The sequence below is a fragment of the Ailuropoda melanoleuca genome, chromosome 15 (assembly GCF_002007445.2).
Source record: "Ailuropoda melanoleuca isolate Jingjing chromosome 15, ASM200744v2, whole genome shotgun sequence".
In the NCBI taxonomy this organism is placed as follows: Eukaryota; Metazoa; Chordata; class Mammalia; order Carnivora; family Ursidae; genus Ailuropoda; species Ailuropoda melanoleuca.
The window spans coordinates 58486679-58506619 of record NC_048232.1 but is presented as its reverse complement, the minus strand read 5'-3'; the positions used below and the strand labels follow the sequence as shown (position 1 = coordinate 58506619).

The following is a 19941-nucleotide window of genomic DNA, read 5'->3' as shown; positions in this document are numbered from 1 at the left end:
GTGTGCTTTTTAACTATAGCTGTCTGTAGAAATATATTTGTTCATTAGATAACAATGTTAAACACGTTGGTATGTGCTTAGAAAAAATCTGGTATGACGTGCAGCAAATTTAGCATTCAATTATTGAGTGGGATTATAGTGAACATCCATTCCTTGTATATCTTTATGTGAATATTTGGCAAGAGAGGTTTTGTTTTGGTTTGGCTTGGTTTAAAAATTAAAATGTTGCATTTATTTTAACACAACTGAATTTAGTGTGGAAAGCATTTTTGTTTGTTTGGTTTGGTTTGGTTTTGGCTTTGGTTTTGGTAATAAAACATGGGGAAAAGACCAGAAGCATGTATATCCACATATTAACAATGATAGAATTACAGGCAACCTTGATTTCCTTGCTTCTTGACTATATTTAATATGTGTTCATAAAAAAGAATTATCAATTTAGGCAGTGCAAGGTAGAATCATATGAACGGACTAAAATTCAAAAACTCTCTTATTTATGACACTTGTAAAAACATCTCATTCCTCATATACTTTGTTTTGGAAATATTATTTTATTATTATGGTTAACTCTTGATGAAATTTGCTTATCAGTAAACTACCTTAATTGTGTGAGCATTGTTAAAGCAGCTAACCAAAGGTAGCACATCATAGCTAAGTTATTGCTTGACTTTCTCAAAAGCTTTACTCAATTGTGAGGGGAATGACAGTTCAGTGAGGTTTTTCTTTAACATTTTTTTTTTTCTTGATGGTTATGTCAGTTTTTTGTTTGTTTTTAATAGGGTCACAGGTAATGACAGTAGAATAATAGCATACCCTCTTTCATGTATAACAGGGAAAATATATTGGGAAGATTAGTTTCTATTTGTAAATAGCATTAAAAGAATTTAAAAAATAAAAAAAATACTACTTAGGAAGCCGTTGTTTAAGATATTTATTTCCCTTCTGTTTTAATTTGTTCGCTCTTTCTTACGAACCACATAGACTTTTGGGTTTCATTAATTTGTTTTAAAATTCTTATGTCATTAAGTGTGCATGTTTAATTCCTAATTATCCATTCTATTTTTCTTGCTATTATTGTCTTTCTTTGACTTCTGGCTTTCCTTTGCCTCTTCAAACATTTCCAGCAATATTTAAGATCTTTGATAGCTAATGGTAATGTCCGAGGACGTTTTCTGGATCCAAGCCAATCATAACGTGTTTAAGTAATGTTTATATATACCAAGCTTGCCAGCTACTTACCAGTGTATAACAGAAGATAAATGTACACCATTCTCCTACCAAGGCTAAAAGAAGCTAAGCCATCTGACTACTAGCAACCTAATTTTTACATAGCTGTTCATAATTCTCAAAGTCATGTTACAGCAATATGATTTATTAATCCTTCTGGCATTTTTCTCCTTGACAGCTTCTCAGCTGCTGTTACATCCTTCTTGGATGGGTAAGTTCTATATACTATTTTGAAACTGTGAGTCAAATTTTATGTGTTGAGACTTCGTTTTAGGCACTTAGTCTACTAAAGTGGAAGAACTTGAATTTAACACTATCAAAGATAAAAAAAATTAGGGTTCAAGAGAAGTAAAAATGAAGAAAAATGAATTTGGGTTGTGATTGCAATGGAACATTTCCATAATTTTAACTCAGAGTGGGTTAAAATATAATATACGTTACAGTTTTTACAGGCAGGCCATAGCATTTTAACCCAAATGGAAAATATACTTTTAAGACCTTGGCAGTCTCTCATGAACATTCAAGTACTTTGATTCAGGACCATTTTTGCCAGAATATTTAGAATTTTACACCTTTTCACTATACTTTTACATTTTCAAGTTAATTTAAAATCATCAAAAATTAGCTAAAACCATCAATTCAAGATGGTGTTTATCTATGCATTATGTTTCATGTAATTTTTATATTATAAAATTAGATTTGATGTTACTTACATATTATATATATTAAATATGAACAATAAAAAAATATTGGAAGGGAGAGTGTACACACACACACACACACACACACACTGTTTTCATCTGTCTTTTGTAATAAAACACGGGGAAAGACCAGAAGCATGTGGATCCAAATATATTAACAATGGCTAACTCCCACAGATAGAATTATAGGCAATCTTCATTTTCTTTATATGTGTGTATATATATTTACTTCTTATTTATATATTACATACACACCCACCAGTGATTTACTAAACTAAGCTCTAATCAGGGTTGTATTGCTAGAATCTATAGCAAAAAAAGAAAAAAAAATTGAATTCTATAGTTCCCTTTGTCTAATAAAAGAAATGAAGTATTTTTATTTAATGTGGACAGACACATTTCTTCATGCGAGTGAATCCAGAAGCAATTCAGCCATGTGAAATATATTATTACTATTGTATTGTCAACTGTAAATTTACACAGACTATTTTTTTCAGATGGGTAATTCATAATTTTAGATCTCTATCTGATCTGCTGTCTGGATATTGGCATCCTACATCTGTAATGTTACGTCTTAACATTGTTGAAAATTTTGCTATGGAAAAATGAAGATAATGTGGGTTCATGTTACTTCCTTATGATCTAATTTGATACAGTTAGTTTAAAATTGTAAGAGGAAGGTATAGTTTATCATGAGGTGATTTCACTCAAAATTCCAGTGCCTCAAACTAGCTACTGTCAGATGATAAATTATGTTGCTGTGATGATTATTTGAAATTTTGAGAGAAACATCTATTGGAGTATATTCTCTACTGTTAATTAGAGAAGGATCTGTAATCTTTAGACATTAATATTCTTCTGTGAAAGCTTTGGTGTGTGAATGTATGTTTCCTCAACTATTCAAGTGTTTTCTATCACATTTCTTCAGAGAAGTAAAACAAATGGTTAATTCCTATAGGAAAAATGCAACCATAATGCAACTTAGAATCTGTTTTAACCTCAGTCAGGAGCTTGTTTTGAAATGCAGAGTTCTTCACCATTGTATTAGAAAGTCATACTATTTGTCTAAAGAATTTTATTTTATTTTTTTTTAAAGATTTTATGTATTGGGGCGCCTGGGTGGTGCAGTCCTTAAGCATCTGCCTTTGGCTCAGGGCGTGATCCTGGCGTTCCGGGATCAAGCGCCACATCAGGCTCCTCCACTAGGAGCCTGCTTCTTCCTCTCCCACTCCCCCTGCTTGTGTTCCCTCTCGCGCTGGCTGTCTCTGTCTAATAAATAAATAAATAAATCTTAAAAAAAAAAAAGATTTTATGTATTTATTTAAGAGAGAGAGCAAAGCGAGAGAGAGCTCATGAATGGGGGTGGAGGGGCAGAGGGAGAGGGAGAAGCAGGCTCTCCACTGAGCAGGGAACCCAACATGCAGCTGGATCCCAGGACACTGGGATCATGACCTGAACCAAAGGCAGATGCTTAACTGACTGAGCCACCCAGGGACCCCTGTCTAAAGTATTTTAAACACAGCTGTGCTGATTGCAAGTGAGTACACAAAATAAGAAAGAATTTTAGTCGCTGTGTCTATCCAATTTCTTGTGGAGTCTTTTGTCTTAGTCTAACTCCAAATCATTACTACTTATACCTAACTTGTTTAAGTTCCGTGAAAACTGGTAAACAATCAGTGGAGAACCAGTTAAGTAATTATTAGTTTTCACATAGCTTCTCCCTCATTAAAAACTAGGGAAAATAGAGGAAAATCTGGTGTACTCTAGATTTTAAGAAGTAGATTCCTCTGTTTCAATCTCTTCTTTTATAGTGTATAATAATATATGGTAGGAGATAATGTAACAACATCCAGAAATTTGAATTTTAAGTCCATGATCTTTATTAATATAATAGTACTATGAGAGATCCTTTTAAAGTTGTGTTGATATGTAAACTTTCAGTAATTGGACAAATAATTTACTTATGTTCACATTATTAAAATGACATTTCACTAATAGTAAACTGCATTTCCCAAAATTAGCACATCTTATTTTCTTTCTGCAGTCACATAAAGAAATTAATTTGTAACTGTTGGTATTGTATATGTGATGGGGAAGTTTGGGCCATTATGAATTTACAAATATAAAATACATTGTTTTATATACATATATGCACATTGATTGTGGTATATGTAATGCATATGGTATATATCATAATCAATGTAACAAACTATAGAAATGATCCCTGAAAGTATAGTCTTCATAATCAATGTATATATACAATTAATGCTTAAACAGTCTTTATAAGGTTTTAGACCAGAGAAAGTGGATGCCCCAAAAGATAGCTCTGGTAGTGTTAGTAATAAATTTAAAGCATTGGATTACCCAATTTTTGAAACACATATTAATGAGTAAAGATTTCATTTTAGAAAATTATTAGGAATGCCTATAATTCTGTCTGTCAAAGTTCAGCTAAGGAAATCTTCACAATTTGGGGAAGGGCAGTGTTAAAGAGATCATTAAAGATTGTTGCATCTTGCACTTTACACGTCACAAAGTAAAGATTTACAAAGAATGATTAATTGGGTGCTAATTTACCATTAACCATTTTGAATCATAATTAATGACAAAGTGTTTATTTTGGATCACAATGAAAGTATTTCATATTTTTAAAAAATCATGTGTAGTAAAAATCTATGAAAATGCATTTTTATTCAGGTTTGGAGTTTTTCAGCATCTTATAAAAAGTGAATTTACAATGCATGGATATTGTGCAGATTATGTCTGAATAAAGGAAAAACTTACATGTGCTTATACAGAAGACTTATTCTCGAAAGCCCCAAAGTGCCTTGATTCTCTTTTGCTTTCCTCTTTTGATTGTTACCTAAGTTAAGACATATATGTACTCAATTTGCAAACATTCGATTTCAGAAATGTTTGCAGAGGTGAGAAATTTAATTACATGTTTCTTGCATGTTTACCAGTAAACTTTATTGTAGTTGTTACATTTTATTTTTTTTAACAAATTCAGAGAATTAATAGTATTTTGTGAAATGTGTAATTATGAATTTCTAAGGAACAGTGATGAACCTGGCAACATTAGTTTTTTGATATTCTCAAAATTCAAAGAGTAAGAGGAACCAAATTTCTTAGCTAATTGTTATATAAAACACTGTGTAATGGGGCTATCAGTGTATAAAATTGCTTTAAAGACTTGGAACATGACTTCAACCTCAATGCAGCACATACATCTCCATATTCTTTTCAAGAAGCAGGAATAAGGGGTGACTGGATGGCTCAGTTGGTTTAGTGTCAGACTCTTGATTTCGGCTCAGGTCATGATCTCCAGGTTGTGAGATAGAGCCCCACATCAGGCTCTATGCACTCAGTGTGGAGTCTGCTTGAGATTTCTCTCCCTCTCCTTCTGCCCCTCCACCTGCTTGCACACACTTTCTAAATAAATAAATAATAAATAAATAAATAAATAAATAAATAAATAAATTCTTAAAGAAAAAAAAGGCAGGAATAATAAGCATGAGGACCCCTGAGTTTAGCATGTATAGGAATATGGCAGACCTGTGTTTTTCATATGTATACCATATCTTTCCCACTAAAATAACCCAATTCATTACATGTGTATCAATTAGTGGGGACCCAGCTCCCATCCCTTCATAACTCCCAACAGCATAATAGGGGATGGACATATGACTCTGGTCTTTAAAATTGGAGTCCACTATACCATTTGGTCAGATTGGTATTGGGCTATGTGAGAAATACAAGTTAGGTTACTACTTTTGTCCTTACTTGCTATTATAAAGGAACAGAGTAAAGCAAACCTGAGACATGAATAGAAATGGAATCCCTATGTCATGGTTTGAGACCTAGAATCTTTTCAGTAACATTTGTCAATATATTCACTTTTTAAAAAATGATTGTTATTTTGAGATTGATTCTTGATAAATCCAGGAAAAATATTGACTTGGTGGAATATGATATTTTGGGGCTTCCATGTCATTCTCTGAGGTGTCCTTGATAACAGTATGGTAACTGAATCTAAATGTTGCGTGACCAAGACCTAGACTGCACAAAATTTGTTAAAGTCGGGGAAAATGAGCCATTTAGATACATATTTTTACAATGTGAGTATGTGTGTGAATGTGTATTTGATTTTTTGTGGTTAAGTTAATTATAAGAAAAGATCCAGTAGCAGAATTACAAGTGTCAGTTCTTTTTTAGCATCTAAAGAATTGACCTCTATGTCAGACATGTGACTGTTCTATGGATATTGGCTCTGTTCTTCCGTGTCTTTTGGGATCTTTGGAGAAGCTGCATACATTGAATCTTCTGTGACCTGCATCAATGCTAGCATTCCTTCTCTTTCATTTTACACCCTGCTTGTTTCCTGGTATGCATAGTTTACATTGCCCTTCCTCCTGCTGTTAACCTCATTTCTCTAGTTCTTGAGATGCCTGATGGGAGAAGAGAACCATTATTAAACAGCGACTACAATGTGCTAAAATGCTCACCCATCCATAAGATTCTTCTATTTACTGCCCTTTTTATTTATGTCGGTATTTGCTTGATCTAAGATGTATGTAGTTAACATATTGGGTGATTTAGAAAGACCATGCAAATAAATTTTATCCACAATTCTTTCTTTCATTGAATTACATGAGATTAATAATATCTGGGGTAATGATTTTACCCACACTAAATGTTGTAACATCTTTGTATCTACTCTTTTAAAATACAGAAGCACGGCATGCTGTATATTATCAGTAGGATGGACTTGCACAATTGAGAATATATTTAGAATCCACTGGCAGGCCCCATGGTTTCTGTATTGTTTTGTTTTTATTATTATAATTTTGATCAATCTTATGTTATCAGATGCCTTGTGGTCACTTTAAGACAAAAACACAATTCCAGTTTGGTAAAACTGAATTGCCTAACCCCGCATAGTAATCAAATGTGGAACGTAATTTAAAGTTAAATATTTTCCCTTTCTCCTTATGGACCCCATAATATAAGGCAGAGGAATGAATCTTTTATTCTATTTTATTTTATTTAAACTCAATTAATTAACATGTATTGTATTAGTAGTTTCAGAGGTAGAGTTCAGGGATTCATCAGTTGCATATAATACCCAGTGCTTATTATACCCTCCTTAATGCCCATCACCCAGTTACCCCATTCCTTCATCCACCTCCCCTCCAGCAGCCCTCAGTTTGTTTCCTATAGTTAAGAGTATCTTATGGTTTGTTGCCCTCTCTGATTTTGTCTTATTTTATTTTTCCCTCCCTTCCCCTATGATTTTCTGTTTTGTTTCTTAAATTCCACATACAAGTGAAATCATATAATTGTCTTTCTCTGATTGACTTATTTCGCTTAGCATAATAGTCTCTACTTCCATCCACATGATTTTTCATTCTTTCCTAGCTTGCATTCCCTCAACCAACTCAGCTTTTAGCTAAGGACTCTTCAGTCGCCATGATCAAAGGAGAAGAGGAGGGAAAAGAAAGCAGATAAGGACACTTTAAAGGTGAACTCATGCCTTCTAGGCCAGATGCATTGTTTCAGTCAAGCTTTCTTTGTTCTTATGGATCATTTCTGTGGCTCTTTTGTTGCTAGGTCATCATTTTGGACAAGATAGCATTTTAATTTTTTATTTTTTTTAAAGATTTTATTTATTTATGCGACAGAGATAGAGACAGCCAGCGAGAGAGGGAACACAAGCAGGGGGAGTGGGAGAGGAAGAAGCAGGCTCATAGTGGAGGAGCCTGATATGGGGCTCGATCCCATAACGCCGGGATCACGCCCTGAGCCGAAGGCAGACACTTAACCGCCGTGCCACCCAGGCACCCCAAGATAGCATTTCAAATGACTGCAGGCCAGTGCTCCTATTGCTAGATCCATACCTGGTACAGCAGATTCTTGTACTTTTTAACCTTGCATTAGGGCAAGTGGTGTGGTCTTGCTCCTGCAACCTTGTGCTATTTCCCTTTTAGCTTTCTCAAGCATAAGTCAGGAACCACGTTAGTGTCATACCCCCTTTGGTGACACATACCCAATTCCTTGATTGGTCTGTTAAACTTCCTTTCACTGACTTACATTAGTTTTACCCTCCACTTTTTGAAGTATTGAACATAGGAGGGATTGTGGGGGAAGACAAAGTATACAACTTAGTGTTCAACTTTCTCCAAAGAAGTCTTTAAATATTCCGTCTTTATTTTCTAGCTCTTAACCATCTGTGTCCTTGATGTGACTGAAGGGATTCATTTTAATTATTTATTCATTTTTTATTCATTTAATTATTGTTTTAGGTCACTGTTTTTGGCTGTTACACAGAAGTAGATAACCAGAACAAGAACTATGAAATATTGAGAGCATTTTTCCTTTAGAAAAATGCATAAAAGATGAACCAGTTACAGAGTTTATTTTACCATTATGGTTCAGATCAGGATTCCTCAAAGTAGTCCTACTGACATTCGGGGCCAGATAATTTTTGTTGTGGGGGGCTTCCCTGTGTATTGTTAAAAGTTTACCAGCTCCCTGTTCTACTAGATGCCAATGGCACATAATCCCCTTAGTTATAACTACCAAAAATGGCTCTAGACATGTCCAAATCTCCAAATCCTGGCTGAGCATCACTGGTTTAGATAATCTTAGGGAAAGAATGGTAGGAGAAAAAAAAGCCTTGGGAAAGAAAAAGTATAAAATGTTATAATCTAAATAGTCAAGAATTTATATCAAGCCCATTAATAGTAAACCATGAAGTAGAAACATTACTGAAACAAGCACATTCCAGGATTAGATGCACTGTTCACAAAATCATCAAAATGTTCATGCTCTTCATACTTTTGTAAGTACACAGGACTAGAGCTCCATTAAGTTACGCAGTTATTGAAGTTCACCTTCATGAATTGTTTTGTTTCTGGTACTTTGTTTCTCTTATTTCATGCTTTAACTGATTTTTCATTATTTTGGGTTATTTCAATAAGAAAAAATTTTTTATAAATGAATGGCTTTCCAAGAGATGAGTTTTGTCCCTCAGATAACCCCATGATTTAGCATTTGGAGCTTTTAAAATTACTTATGAGGACACAATTACTAATTGAGACTCATGGGATATGCTGTACATTTCTGACAGTATAATCTACCTCTTCAAATTTTGATGATAATAATTGCATGGTAACTTAACAATTCAGAAAGGAAACACTATCAGAATTTTTACTCATGGAAAAGGAACAAAAGGGTTAGGGTTTAGAGTAAGGGGACATTAGATTTTAAAAAGAATCCTTGTTTTCTTCTTCAGCATGAATATTTTAAACTACTGGCATTATAGTCCCGATTTTTCACTTTTCATATTCCTATATAAGTCATTTAAGAAGGGGTTCTGGGTACTCCATTGTAACTTATTACAATTGTTTCAAACTTTTATTTTTGAACAAGGAACATTGTGATAACTACAGTTACTTGTTTGTTTACTTTTGTAAATTGTTTAATAGTCCAGAGGAGCTTGGCCAAAAAGAGAGGCAATGAGTTGATTTTGTTTTCATCTTGGAGCCATTGACAGTGCTATATTTCCTAACAATTCTCCTTCAAATGCTGGTTGTCACAAATGGTGAAAAACCGTGAGAGGATTAGTCCAAATCTGTCTTCAGTATTGGATAATGCAAATCTATCACCAGAACAATGAAAACAGCTCAGAATATAATGTATATTGCTAGGAGATGAGAAGCATTAACTACATGTTTAATAGGCAAGAGATTTGCCCACATGCCCAATGCTAACGTAATGGTGTTTCTACTGGAAGTCTAGGTAAGTTAGTGCCTCATCATATTCTGGACTTAACTTTCAAATATACTAGACATTATCTTTTTTTTTGGTAATTGGCATGTCACTCTTACAAGGCATATATCTGTCATCAGTTGACAGCTACCACTTATCAGAGGAATAGGACATCCATTGCACAGAGGATTAAAATAGATTAAATCCATTTTTCTTCTTTTTTTTAAACAAACTTTACATAGTACAATGACATATAAATTGATTTGAAAACTATAACTTCTAGATGGGTTTGCCTCTTTCATTTTTCAGGAAGTAAAGGAATTGTTAAAGCTGAATAGATCTGGCATGCCAGTATATTTGCCCTTCTATAACTGATTTTTATTTTAACATTACACTCTTTTTTGTGAGGGCAAGTTGCTAAACAAGATGAGATAATTTATATTTTGTCACATTTGCTTTGAAGGACTAATGTACATCAACAGAAGAATAAAAAAGATAATATTAGGTAGAGCCAACTTATGAAGCAAAGAGAGTAGATGACTATCTAAAAACAAAATTAGGTTGCATGCTGTTTATCAATATGGTTTCTTAATTTTCGTACTTATTTAATTTAATTTGGCACATGTTGTCCTGTTTAATGTCTAGGAGTACCTCCTGTATCAGATTGATGTTGGTTTATAAATGTTATTGGTAATTAGGAGGCAACTTATGTCCTACTTTTTAGAAAACTACTAGAACTTTTTTTTTATAACAGCAACAAGCAAAATTAAGCATACTAACACATTATGTTGTCATCTGCCCAAATCAATCGTTCTTAGATTATATATAAATCAATTAACTTCAGGTGAATAAATTGAAACAAAGAAATAAAAACCCAGAACCTAGTTTTGTTCACTGTTTCTCTATCAGAAACACATTAAAACCATGTGATTTGAAAGTATATTTTTTATAAAGGTCAGTCTTTTCTCTCTTGAAATTTAGATATCATCACTAGTAAACTTTAGGTATTCATAATCCAGAATAATAACCTAAAACTGATGTTGATTTATGATATCAAATAAATCAGATGAAGTATACCAAAGTTCCAAAGTAAAAGGAAGAGACTTTTTGGGTATGTGTACAGTAAATATTGAGGGAAATAAAAGAACATGGGAATAATAACTAAGAGCCTAAATTCTGAAATGTTTTTCTGTGATACTCATTTACTTCCCCATTCTTTATGTTCACACATACACCAAAAAGTAACAAGGTCAATTCTGTAAAAGATTTTATATGTAGGTAAACATCTCTAAATCATTTGAAACTTACCGTTTTAGTATTATTTTTATATTTACTTTAAATTGAGGAGCTATTTAGAAATTATTATATATAATTACACAAGGCTTGACACTAATGTAATGAGATAAATTTTCCTGTGACTTATAGTTGAATTCTTACAACTTCACAGTCATCCCTCAAATATGTCAAAATATATGAGACAATCTTATTCTGATTACTTTTTGCTCACTATGTGTACCTTCTACAGTTGTCTTCTACCATAACTGTCTAAAATTACTTTGTATGCCCAAAAGAGCTTTATTTGTATTTATTTTTGTTTGGCATACATATTATTCTCTCCTCCTGTGATAGAACAGAGTAGATCACAGTATTTTTTGCAAAATAGAGCTCAATACCTTCGTGATGAATCCATAAATGATAAAATGAAGGCACAAACAGATGACTGATGAACTGAGTGATTGGTGAGTGAATGAGTATCATATGATACTTTTTTCCTGGTGTTCTCTCTGATCACAAAATCTTTCCCAGGCTTCAGTTTTCTGCTATTTTATCCTTCTTTGATCAATTCATTTGGTATCATTATCTTAATAAGTTATTGTTTATAATAAACATTCTTCAATGAAATATTTTGACATGCTTTTTAACAGTGTTTTCTTGTATCATTTCTATGCCCTCTGTGGTTACTAACATGTACAGAAAAAGTTATGAAAAGAATATATAATTTCCAAGTAGGATGTACGTCAAGAATATTTATTTATTATTTATTTATTTATTTTATTTATTTATACATTGACTAATTAAAGAATCAAAAACAGTCACTTCTGTAAATGCCAAAAGACATTTAACAACCATTTTCAAATAAAAACAATAAATAAGTAGGAGAAATATATTTTCTTAAACTGATAAGGAGAATCTATCAAAAACAAACATCATAGTTAATGCTGAAACCCTAGAGGCATCTCTGTGGAAATGAGAACCTGAACAAAGATACTACCAATTTTCATCTTTAAAAAAAATCATATACAATTTGATAAAATCATTTTAACAACAATAGTCAAAAATTGTGACATAATTTGATAAATCTACTTTTATGGGTGATCACCAGGTAAATTTTGTAAGACAAAATTAGAAATCTAAATGTATATGAATGAGACAGTAGAAGACTAATTCAGTTATGTTGATGTAATGAAATAATACATAGTCGTTTAAAGATGAGCCATGTATATGGCTAGTTATAAAATCATGTGGTAGAAAATATAGATCATATCATCAAATTTTGGAGGGGGAATATATATATTAACCTCTGTATATATGTATACATATATATTTAGTACCTCGTATCTGTAAAAAGAATGAACTAGATTCATATATACTAGAAAGAATCCATAATATGTAAAGAAAGAACATTAAAGAAAAAACTATAATATATGTATGTTTACATATTAACTTTGTTTTTAGAATTATAGATTGTATACCTATAGTCAATTTTTTGACGAAACTATCCTTTCCTAAAGTGTAGTCTTCTGCAAGTCCATATATACAGTGTGTGTGTGTGTGTGTGTACATATACATCTTTACAATGGAGGTACAAGCCCTTAAATAGATTAAATGGATGTTACCCATTTTAAGCCTATGGCCATAGCAAGTGCATTTATGTATATGGTGTGATAACCCAAGAAGATGAATTAAAATTTTCAGAATAAAATGATACATCCTCAGAGGGTGGGGTCAACCTAATACTTGTTGTTGGAAATGTTCAACAGCTGTTTGAACATGCTGTCATCTGGAAGTTAAAAAAAGACCAATTCATCAAAATCAGCAGTACTCACAGAGGGAATTGTATGGTCTCATAGCTACCTTTATATTAAATCTCGAAAAAAAAACCCATCATGTAAACCATCTGTTGTACACAAGAAGACACTAGTTAATGGCAACACTGTTATCTTCAACAGAAGCGGAGCTGCTGAACAGTAACACCGTGGAAGCCATTGTTTGTGTTTTGTAGCCTTATGTATTTGAGCAGAACAGTTTCATTGTAATTAAATCAAATGAAAAGTTGGTTTACAGAGATTTTTCAAAATAAATAGTGGGCAATTACAGAATGATTAAACTGTTGCGCTGCTCACCTTTTGACAAAATCTCTTTCCATGAAACAATTTTATCAATGCTCATTATTACTCTCATAGTGAGAAAGTACCTTTTCATTTTCTGACTTAATGGCCATAGGTCATCAGGCATTGGGTTGTAGAAAAATACAGACTCTATTAGGGAAGGGAATCAAAGGAGGAAAATATTGTCTACTGTTGGCAGATAATTTTTCTGTGTAAACTTAATAGAGCTTTTCCTTCTTGATACCTGGATAAAAGAACCTGGATACTTCATTCTCTCTCTCTTTCTCTCTCTCTCTCTTTTTTCGCCCAAATTACTTTTGTTTATGTTGTGGACTAGAAGGTGAAAATCTGATTAAAAAAAAAACCCCCACAACAACACCATGTTCTTTGCCCAGTTTTAATGATTAGTGCTCAAAGAAAAATCTGATTTTTCAAAAATAATAATTTCGTCATGACTCACAGTGACATCAGATGACACAAAAAGTTCTGTGAAGTGGGCATGTAACTCGTGAAATGTTGGACATAACTCAGATGATTCCTGCATTCCCCAAATGACTCATTTATCCTGTACTGCTAATATACAGCCTAGAGCATTGAAATCACTCAAGTTTGATGAGTTTTGGCTTTTGACTTAGATGCATTCTGAAGTTTCTTTTTCCTTCTTCCTTCCATCCCTCCCCTCCCCTTCCTTTCCTTTCCCTTCCCATGGTCAGGTATTGATTGTGTTCTTCTTAGGTCAAGAACTGGTAAACATCTGAATCTTGAAAAATACTTTTTACATTTCCTATTCCATCATTATATTTTTTTCTTGGGTTAGGATATTTTATTGATTCAAGGTAAAGAAGAGTAGACTTCATATTTATACATCCTAAAAATATTTAAATACTAAAAAACTTGAATATATTTTCAATATATCATTTTTTTAGGTTTCTTTTCTCTAAATGTCTCTTCAACTAAAATCTTAAATCTGATTTTTTTGTCATTTTATAAATGGATGAAATAGAGAACTGCCACAAATTTGGAATCTAAAGGGCTTTATTTTATAAATAGTTTCTCATATTGTATAAATACCTATCTCTAGCATATGCCAACATATCAAACTAGAAAATTTCTCCACTTAAAAACTATATTTATTTATTCCCATGGCAGGGCAGCCTTCATGGAAATGTGACCTACAGAGTCAAACAGGACCCTCTTCTTGGTTTATGTCTCTGCTTTTGCTGCCCTGAAATTATTAATAATTTTTAATAGTGAGCCCCATATTTTCATTTTGCACTGGGCCATTCCAGTTACATATCTGCATAAAGATGCAAAGTATAAAAATATAAAACTTTGCGTGTTTGTATGATTTACTTAAATAACTGAGTTTGTGAGGTGAAAACCTACCTAGTTTCCATATTTTCTTCTTTCCTTCTGTCCTTTTTTCCCCAAGTTAATAGAGATCTTCTACTATTGAACAAAAATACCCCTGTATGACTAAAATGAAAACTAGTAAGATTCAAAACCTAATTTTTCATGAGTATAGCAGTGTAGTGACCATCTACACACAAAATCTTGAGTTCACATTTGTGAACTGTTTTCAAACCATGTGGTAGACCTGCTTTATTACCGTTCCCATAGCATCTCTATTAGGCCAGTATCCTCATTTCCCAGTTTCTAAGTGTCAAGTGTTAACATTCAATTTAGTCCACCCACAGCACTTTTACTAACTGGTAGGGAGGCAACTTTGTAGGAAGATCCAGGGATTGACTTTATCTTAGACATATCTTTACCCTTTCTTGGCTCTTTATCCTTCCCTTACCTGCTTCACTTCCTGCCTTAAGAATCAAATTATTTGTGCCTAAATCCCTTCTCAGACTGACTTAAGTCAGAAGCGAACTTTAAACAGTTTAAGTTTTAAGGAAGCTGATTTGGGAAAGAACAGATCCCTGGAAATGGAACCAAAGAGACAATGATAATGGTAAGTTTTGAGAAGTTTCTATCTAGAAAGATAACATAATATTAAATTGTCCACATTAGATGTTCAAGAGTATTTACCATCACTATATCAGCACAAAAGTGACCTGTGTTAATGTGAAAAAGGGGGTATTATCAGGGATGTCCAATTTGTGTTAAACGACAACTAATTTTTAACTTTGTGTACTTTAATGGTTCATGAGCTTGAAAGATTTTTAATGTATCTTTTGGTTGTCCTTATACTTTTTTTGCTGTTCTATTGTGATGTAAATAGGAATTAGTATTGTTTATTCTATAAAGAATAATGATCTCACAACCACTGTTATTTGAAGAAAAGTTTCACCAAGGTCAGTGGTTAATAATTATTAGTTGTCACTAAGATCAGAAAAAAATAACTGGGCTCAACTTGCAGAGCTAGTACTTTTGTATGTGTGCATATATGAGAAGATCTTTATACCAAACATGAGTATTAAGACAGAAATAGGAAAGATAAATTCTAAGATTTCCTTCTCTGCTCATATATTTTATATGTGTATATATACATATGTACACATATACATATATACACATTTATACATATACCTATTGACAGTGATTGTAAGTACATCTATGAAGCTCTCAAGTCCCTTTATAGATTCAGCACCTATAATTATGAGCATTTCTTAAAAGTGTTCAAAACATAATTAATCATAAATCTTGTATGGCTGCTTGTGATAAAATAACCATTTCTTAGGGTTTATAAATGTTGAGGGTTTTTTCCTTAATACTTCTTCCTGTAGGTAAAAAAGTGACCTGATTATCCTCAAAGAATTGGGCATTTTCTTTCCAGGAAAGGTAAGTCTAAGGTTGGAAGGCATTGATATAGATAGAGGAAAAATGGACTTTTTGATTCAGCATGAATTTTAAAATTGATGAGATCCATGTATTTTATTCAGTGTGGAGTTGTTGGCATTATGGAAGAGTCATTATTCTCCTATTCAGCTCTTAGATACTGCATCATATCAGCACCTCTTCTCTCTCCTTCCCAGTCCTCTAAAGATAAAGAAATGATAAGTTTTCTGTTCTGCATTCAACTCTTATTAAGTCCAGGCACTGTACCAGAAATGCTAGGTTTCTACCTATCTTTCAATTTAAAGTGTTAGTGTTTAAAAGTGGTTTCAAGAGGTGAGATGCTCTGAATTTTGCTTACTTGAAGAATCAGTTGGTGCAATGAAGAAATCAGTTTGCTTACTTGAAGAATCAGTTGGTGCAATGAAGAAAATTTCTTGGAATACATTGCTGAAATTGCACATTTCGGGAAGTTATAAATGAGTTTATTTCAGATTCTAGTCCTTTGCTGTATACAAGCAGATAGAAATTCATTTGTTATAGGGGCACCTGGGTGGCTCAGTCGGCTAGGTATTGGACTCCTGATTTTGGCTCAAGTCATGATCTCCAGGTTGTGACATGAGCCCTGTGTGGGCCTCCAGTGCTCTGCCAGAAGTCTGCTTGAGATTCTCTCTCCCTCTCTCTCTGCCCCTCCCCTCCGACCCCCATGCGTGCTCTCTCTCTCTCTCTCTAAAAATAAATAGATCTTTAAAAAAAATTCCTCTCATATATAAGTGAGAAAAAATTGTATACTAATTGAGCATGCTTTTTAAACCCTTTAAAACCACTCAGCATATAAACTTGTATTTGAGCTTGTGGGTGTTCTTTTTGTTATGTGTTCTCAAAATTTCCACTGTCTGCTGTGAGTAACTCAAGAAAACCAGTTCTTTCCAGATTCCTTATTTGATTTACTTAATTAGGCATTACCTAAGTACATTCTATTATTACCATAAATGGGTAAAAGTAAATTTGGTCTTGTGAAACCGTGTCCTGTGCTTTTACGTTCCACAAAGTACATTCATTTTCATAGAAACTCAGTATTATTTCTAAACCAGAAATTTTTCTTGTGCTAATAATGCTATAAGAAAGAAAAGTAAATCAGTTTCTTTTCTGCTTAAAATATATATAGTTACGGGATTTCTAGCTACATTAAAAATAAAGTATGATTTCAAACTGGAAAAAAAAAGATCTGTTTGAATCTGACTTGTGGGTCTGAAGGACATGTCTGTACCTTCCTATAAGAAATATTTTTAAATTAACTCTGCTTGTAATTTGAGAAGGTGGGTTTCACCCCACAATATACCTAAAACAAGAGCCTGTTCAGTGTGAATGAGGGAACACATAACATGAAAAATATTCACTCGATATGGATGGTTATTACAGAATGTGTGTTTATTTTGTTATTCCTTAAAAGCATTTATGTTTTAGAAGTAATAAATCATGTGCTATGCTTTTTCATAGAGGCCCAGAGTCCTATTTATCTGGATTCTAAACTCCATCCCATTTGTGTGACTTTGGGCAAGAAAATTAATTTCACTCTCACCAATCAAGTTTACTCATCAGCAAATGTTGGGTAATAAAATCTGTCTCATAGGGTGATAGAACTAAAGGAAATATCTTAAGTGCCCAGTACAAGTATTAGGTCCCTTATACCTGGGTTTCCAGTCTTTCTCTCACCCTTATATATTATTCTGTAAGTATTTATTAATATAATAATGAGCACATAAGGTTTTCTGTCACTTTATTTTCTACTCTACAGGCTTATTGATACAACTTATAGAAGAATTTGGAAATTGGTTGTAGTAGATATACGTTTTACCGTTTTACTGTCCATCATAAAAAAACTCATTTCTAATAGTATTCAGTCTTTCTATTGTGTGTTATGGTAGGAACTATAGACCTGTCCTATGTGATATAAACCAGAGGGGCCATTCCTACCATTTTATAAAGCCTGACATAGCTAGAGACCTGACCCATAACTTAAGTTGGTAAAGATGTTCTCTACCAACAGAAAGACACTTGTTCTTCAGGAACACAGAGAAGTTATTCAATGAGAGAATACTAATAACTTTTTCAGTTTCCTTTAAAACATAAAAGGATGTAATCGAAGCAGGACACTCTTAACAGATCCTTGAATACAATTATAAATCAATAAAATACAACTCATAATATTGTCTTTGTTACTTTGGTGTTATTATTATGGAAATTCATATTAACTGTAAAAGTCGTATTTCCTTTAAGGTTGCTTGACCAAACTGTTTTCTACAAAATTTGCTTCTGGAGATTCCTTGGTACTTGTTTTTGTTTTTTTGTTTGTTTGTTTTCTAAATCTGCTATAAGTTTTGAGAACTCTTGATATCCTTGCAATACTTAAATCCTTTGTCTTAAAGTTAGATTTAGATTCTGTTGCTTGAAAACTAAGAACAGTAACATAAATATACCAAAGAAGTTTGCCTTTGAAATTGTAGTAATAGCCTTGGTTTGCTTAATTAGTTGTTGGTTGAATTGCATGGATTTTGTACTTTATTTATTTATTTTTAATATTTATTTAGTTGAGAGAGAGAGAGAGGGTGAGAGAGAGCACAAGCAGGGGAGAGGGAGAGAGAGAAGTAGACTCCTTGCTGAGCAGGGAGCCTGACAAGGGGCTCGATCCCAGAAGCCTGGGATCATGATCTGAGCCGAACGCAGATGTTCAACCTACTGAGCCACCCAGGAGCCCTGATTTTATACTTTCAAACAGTTAATCTGTCCAAGACCAAGACAGATAAAAGACACTGAAGAATACAATATCAGAGTCCGGCTTCTGTTTAAAAGCCTGAAACTGGGACACCTGGGTGGCTCATTTGGTTAAGCATCTCTCTTTGGCTCAGGTCATGATCCCAGGGTCATGGGATCAAGTCCCACATCACACTCCTTGCTTGGCAGGGAGCCTGACTCTCCCTCTGCCTGCTGCTCCCCCTGCTTGTGCATGTTCTCTCTCTCTCTTTCTGACAAAGAAATAAAAACTTAAAAAAAAAAAACCAGCCTGAAACAATAGATGTTTATATGTGCTATTAATAATTTCTTTTTAATTGAAATATAATTAACATACAGCACTATATTAGTTTCAGATATACAACATAATTCAACAATTCTACATATTATTCAGTGTTCACCAATGATGAGTATAGTCACCATCTGTCACTAAACAATGTTATTACAATCTTATTGGCAGTGTTCACTATGTTGTACTTTTGATATTCATGACTTATTTTTTTTTTAAATATTTTATTTATTTATTCGACAGAGATAGAGACAGCCAGCGAGAGAGGGAACACAAGCAGGGGGAGTGGGAGAGGAAGAAGCAGGCTCATAGCGGAGGAGCCTGATGTGGGGCTCGATCCCATAACGCCGGGATCACGCCCTGAGCCGAAGGCAGACGCCCAACCGCTGTGCCACCCAGGCGCCCCTCATGACTTATTTAATTTGGAACTAGAAGTCTGTACTTCTTTAATGCCCCTTATCTATTTCACCCATCTACCCACCCATTTCCCCTCTGGCAACCACCCATCAGTCCTCTGTCTTTAAGAGTCTTATTTTTTGTTGATGGAAACTTGGGTTACTTCTACGTCTTGGCTATGGTAAGTATTGCTGCAATAAACATAGGGTTGCATATACCTTTTCAAATTTGTGTTTTCATTTTCCTTAGTTAAATACCCAAAAGTGAAATTATTCAATCATATGGTATTTCTATTTTTAATTTTTTGAAATCCTGCTTCCCACAGTGGCTCCACCAATTTGCATTCCCACCAACAGTGCACCAGGGTTCCTTTTTATCCACATCCTTGCCAACACTTGTTATTTCTTTTTGATTCTAGCCATTTTGACAGGTGTAAGGTGATATCTCATTATTGTTTTGATATACATTTCCCTGATGATTAGAGAAGTTGACCATTTTTTTTTAAAGATTTTGTTTATTTATTTGACAGAGATAGAAACAGCCAGCGAGAGAGGGAACACAAGCAGGGGGAGTGGGAGAGGAAGAAGCAGGG

At 33.5% G+C, this 19941-nt stretch overlaps 1 protein-coding gene and 1 pseudogene across 1 annotated transcript in view; one reads left to right on the top strand and one right to left on the bottom strand.

Moving 5' to 3' along the window:
• MGAT4C (MGAT4 family member C) overlaps positions 1–19941 on the top strand; it is a 719604-nt gene that overhangs the window by 80920 nt on the left and 618743 nt on the right. The window contains exon 2 of the mRNA XM_034644547.1: positions 1406–1438. The gene's annotated coding sequence lies outside the window, so the exon portion shown is untranslated. The remainder of the gene's footprint in view (positions 1–1405; positions 1439–19941) is intronic.
• On the bottom strand, positions 4095–4168 carry LOC117796530 (annotated as a pseudogene).